The 5,170-nt window shown below is 33.7% G+C and overlaps 1 long non-coding RNA gene across 1 annotated transcript; it reads right to left on the reverse strand.

Annotated features, from left to right (window-relative positions):
• Window positions 1-464: 464 nt before the first annotated feature.
• LOC111622683 lies at window positions 465-3,494 on the reverse strand. Its single transcript, XR_002756307.1, has 3 exons — window positions 3,351-3,494; window positions 3,188-3,269; window positions 465-3,111 (listed from the first exon to the last, which is right to left on the reverse strand). It is a non-coding gene; the product is annotated as an uncharacterized LOC111622683 (long non-coding RNA).
• Between the last annotated feature and the right edge of the window lie 1,676 nt (window positions 3,495-5,170).

A 5,170-nucleotide genomic window follows, 5' to 3' on the forward strand; every position in this document is an offset into this window, starting at 1 on the left:
GCATTTTGTTCTTCACCTAACATAAAAATATAGCTTTAAATATTTAATGACTTATATTTAAATCATCTTACCTTATAAAAAACTTAGTCAAATAAAACAATTACAGAAATATTAAAATAAATCACTTCGTTAATCACAAAATTGGACGAATATTAAAAGCGAAAACTAAACACGTGCACACCCTGCTCTATGTAAACAGAGAGGTCAGGTCTCGTGCTGACGTCACTAACTTGGCATTTCTGGCTAACATTGTAGAATAGGGATCTGGCTATCCTTGTAGTATATAGTCCTTGGGAAACGGGGCTTAAAACTGAAAACAAAAGCCGTAGTCGCCAAGTCTCTAAGTTCAAAAAATGAATCGCCTCACCTGCGAATGACTCGCTTTGATTTAGAGAAAATTGATGCAGATACACCGAATATATATATATATATATATATTACAAACTTATTTCATTAGTAAAAGTGCATAGTTGCAAAATAATTCATTTTATTGTTTGGGCTACAAACAGTTCAAATCCGCTACTTTTGGAGCACAACCACGCTCCTTTTTAACCTTCAGATCTGGCAACGCTGATCACTAGTCTATTCAATGTAGTACGAATTTGGCGTAAGTCTTGGCCCTTAGCATCGGAATTTTGTAGTGAAGGGGGCGATACTACGTAACGGTTTTACTGAAAGGTGCGACGATTCGTTAGAGGTTGAGAAACACTGCTTTAAAGTATATAAGGTTAAAGGTATAAGGTCATACAAGTGGTATTAAGTACACTGGACTTGGTATACTAATGCAGATACTGTACCTCTATTTGATTAACACCATTTTGATATACACAGTAGCAATGAGGAATTAATTAACCACGGTAATTGAGGGATACCCATATAATAAATTTAAAACGTAATATAGCATTCTCACTGGCTTCACGAAGAAGTTTTAACTATATCTCTATTGTTCTCAATTAATTAAAATATAGTTGATATCGAATGAATTTATTTTTTTATTCTGGACCAAAAAAACATTTTTAAATAAACAAAGAGCATATCTTGGAGATATTTTTTCATACAATCACAAGAAATATTGAAGTCCAAATGTTTAATAATTTGATCCTTCTTTAATTAATTTAACCTTTATTGAAAAATAAATATTTTGCTAAAATGCTTTCTAAAATATGGGATCTTCCAAAATGGATGCTATCGTTTTAAACTACTGTAATTATATTAACCGTAATCATCCTTTGCATTGTATACGGCTTCCAGGAAGTGCTGTAAACAAAAATGACGACTCCACAATATGGAAGGTGTTTTGTGTTCTGCAGTTTCAAACCTGGAATCACTTATTGTCGTATGATGCAAGTGGCAATTGGCAACCGTGGAACTGTGGCTGCTGTGTGAGGAGTGACAGCGGATATGCCGTAGTGAGAATAGGAAGAATTTGAGTATCAGTCAGATGTCTGCTGTGTAATATGAGGTGCACATGTCGAAATCTGTAATGGGCAAATGCGAAACTTGTACAGTTTTCCAATGTTTTAATGTCTGTTCTCGGATAATAATTAACATAATTAGAATAATTTCACCTGATAGCATTCTTTTTGGAAGATCCTGTAATATCAATATGTAAAAAGATATCTTACACAAAACTGAAAGTAAACTGCTGATAGGACATATTCTTCACTTGATACCATTTGCACTGCCCCCAAAAAATCATTTCAAGTTATGACTCTTTTTTGAAAGTTCAAATCGATCATTATTGTTTCTCAACAAGTAACTATAACATGTTGGATCGAGTAAAGAGTAAATTTCATTGGCATTTTTATTTGCAAGATCTTTGAATAAAAAGTTACTATTTCACATGATACTATTTTACAGTAATTATTCATGTCTACATTGTGTATACCTAGAATATCTTGTTTACCATTAAATATACTGAAAGATGAAGGTACAGGGTCTTCCATAATGAGTGCTACCATTTTAAGTTAGTGTAATAGTGTTAACTATTATGTGAGAAGTATGTGATGTACAGTACACCAATCCGTAGAGTAATCGTCCAAGTTTCGTCTCCCGCGTGTGCTCAAACATTGGTTGTCTACTTCCTCTAAGAAGCTCCATAAACAAAAATGGCAACTCCATGACACAGAAGTCATTTTGTGTTCTGCTTACAAAGTTGGAACTGTTTTGCTTTCTCCCAGAACTGTCAATATCACCAAAAAATGTTTGTCTTACACAGCAGATTGTTCTGAAATTGTACGCAAAACAAATGCACAACAGTGATTCCAACTTTGCAAACTGCAGAACACGAAATGCGAAGTCGCCATTTTTGTTTATGGTACTTCCTAGAGTTAGGACATGAGACATCCAATGTGAGTGGGAGATGTAACTCTGACATCTGCTCTATCGAGTGGCATATGATGCACACTTCTTGGACAATAAATAACATAATTATGGTAACTTAAAATGGTGGCATTCGTTTTGAAAGAATGTGTACATAATAAATACAATTAACCTGATAATTACTTCAAATATTGGACGAACAGCTGATTCCTTTAACTGTTTTTAATTATTAAATTTAAAGAGAGATGGCAGCGTAACCATCTACCTCCTTCCAAATTACTTAGTAATTATTTAGCCGTAATGGCCCAATAAAGGAATACGGCCATTTGTTTCATATTTAAATATACAGAAGAAAATTTAACTGGTCAGTACTATGTATGTGTACTAACAGGGATCTAGTTTTATACATACATTTGGAATAAGTATTATCCAATAGGATCTGAAATTCATACATCATTAATAAAAGCAAAAATTTTGCCATTTTTGTTTTCCTTATATAAATGATATGGTCAGAATTACTTTTATAAAGCTATGAGTTAAATAACAGTTCTGATTTAAGTAGATCTATACAAATTGATAAGATATTAAAATGGTTATTTGAAGTATATGATATGATTTCTTTTAATAGTATTAATCTTGCATATTTTGATTGATCTGTTGTTGTAGCCACCGAACAACAGAGGATTCGATGTTCTCTCTCCAGTAAATATTGGCACGAATCTTTTCCAGACTCTGATTTAATGCCTGGGCACCTGCTCCCACATTCACTTTGTTAAAAAATGTTTTCACCTAAAATAAATTAAAAAAAAAAAATATTCACATAAGATGTATATAATGCCGTAGCACAAATACAAAATTAACGCACCTCATTATAATCAAATCTTGTGCTGAAATGAGAGATAACTTCTGATATGATGACATCCATGGAGAAACTTCCCTGTCCGAACCTTCAAAAAGTAAAGAGATATGTGTTAGAGATTAACTACTTAAATTCTCTAATGAGCTCGTATTTATAAATTTAAGATTACATGTCTAGTAGCGTCGCCCAGTTTTCCCTCACAAATCTCCAAGCCAAAAGACGGCCGGCCGGATTGTGAGATACAGTTGCCAGTACAGATATGGTGTCTTGCGAACGTATTTTATCTCTGTTCAGAGAGTAATTCAGGTATCTGTAAAAATACAAAAGAACATGCTTCAATACCTCCAACAAAAAATAATAATCTTCTATTACTAATTGTTACATCATTTCTGTATTTGGTTTGATACTTCTGCTGCAGTTTTCAATGATTTTGACTCGGGCGAATAACGCGCTACAGTTTTTCTCAAACACTCGTCACTTTCCTTTTGAATGCTTCTACCCGCTGCAACAGTAGTTCCCTCTGTTTTTGTAATGCACAATACCATACGTGTCACCCCATTTTCCTTAAATACATTATACTTTTTGTAATCTGTCGGTTCTTTGTTGAACACCATGTATTTTTCCCAAGTAATTTAATGTTTTAGTACATTAGTACATAATTTAAAATTGTTTAGTCTCTTCTATAAAACTAGTAGCCAGGATGCCCCCTAGTGGGCGTTCTTTACAAATTCCCATGAGGCACGGTTCCTTTGACTTTTTTGTTCCTATCAATATGCTCTATAGCTCTGTTAAAGTCCCAATCGCTTCATACGGATCTAGATTTCTACCTATTAAACATTCTATAAATACTTTAAAATAGTTTAATTTGTTTATTTACCTTCGCTTGTAAACCTCGATTTTAAATGTATCCGCCATTTTTACAACAAATTTCCTGTGAGTCAATGTGCGACGTTCACTGACTTGTGAGTCACGGGATGTTGTAAANTTCGCGTAAGTCGGGGTAGCGTAAGTCGGGGTATTACTGTATTTATTGATGTTAAAGTGTTGTCTTTGTTTTTATTGTGTTGATCTGGATGCACTGATTTTTAATGATATGAATGGTTACATGGTTTCTATAGTAACTAAAGATATTCCCTCCTGCTCAGAGAAGACAAAGGCTTTAAAGCAGTGTTTCTCAACGGGGACGATATCGCCCCCATGTGGGCGTTTTTCCATGTTGAGGGGGCGATTAGTAACAATTTATATTTTGGGGGGCGAAAAACAATTTCCAGTAGACAATCCACAACTTCACAAGTACGGAGGCGATCTTGCTTGTGAAATTGTGGATTGTCTACTGGAGCGAACGACGAATGGAAAATGAAAGCAAAGTATCTTTATCTTTGTTAAACATTGCAACTTTATATTTATTTATACAATTAAGTGTAATGAAATTAAATGTATTACCGTCGGCCATGTTTTTATATTTTTTATTTTACTTAAAGTTTTGTTTGTTCAATACAGTAGAGCATCGATTATCCGACGTCCGATTAACCGACCGTTCTAGTCGGCAAATTTCAAATGTCCGCTAGTGATGTGGCACTACTATTTGGCTATGTCTTGGCTACTTTAATATTACTTTTGTTAAATTTTTGCATGTTTTAGCTGGCAACACGGCTCGACCATTGAAGGGAGGCCAGTATTTAAACGAGACATAATTTTCTAATTATGAGTGGTTGTTTATTTTGTGAGCAATAAAATAATTTAAAAATAATTTTTAACGATACAATAGCGACGATTATTATTTTTAAAAAATTTGTTAGGCTTAACATCGATGAAAATTCAACGCGAAGTTGGTTAATAGCGATATACTAATATACTAATTACATGGGATATCCTAATATACTATACTAATAATGTATTTTTTTCATTATTTTCGGTTATCCGATTTTTTCAGTTATCCGACCAACCTGAGTCCCCAATTGAGTCGGATAATCGATGCTCTACTGTATT

This window comes from Centruroides sculpturatus, unplaced genomic scaffold (assembly GCF_000671375.1).
Source record: "Centruroides sculpturatus isolate CEXI.00-Female unplaced genomic scaffold, Cexi_2.0 scaffold168, whole genome shotgun sequence".
Lineage (NCBI taxonomy): Eukaryota > Metazoa > Arthropoda > Arachnida > Scorpiones > Buthidae > Centruroides > Centruroides sculpturatus.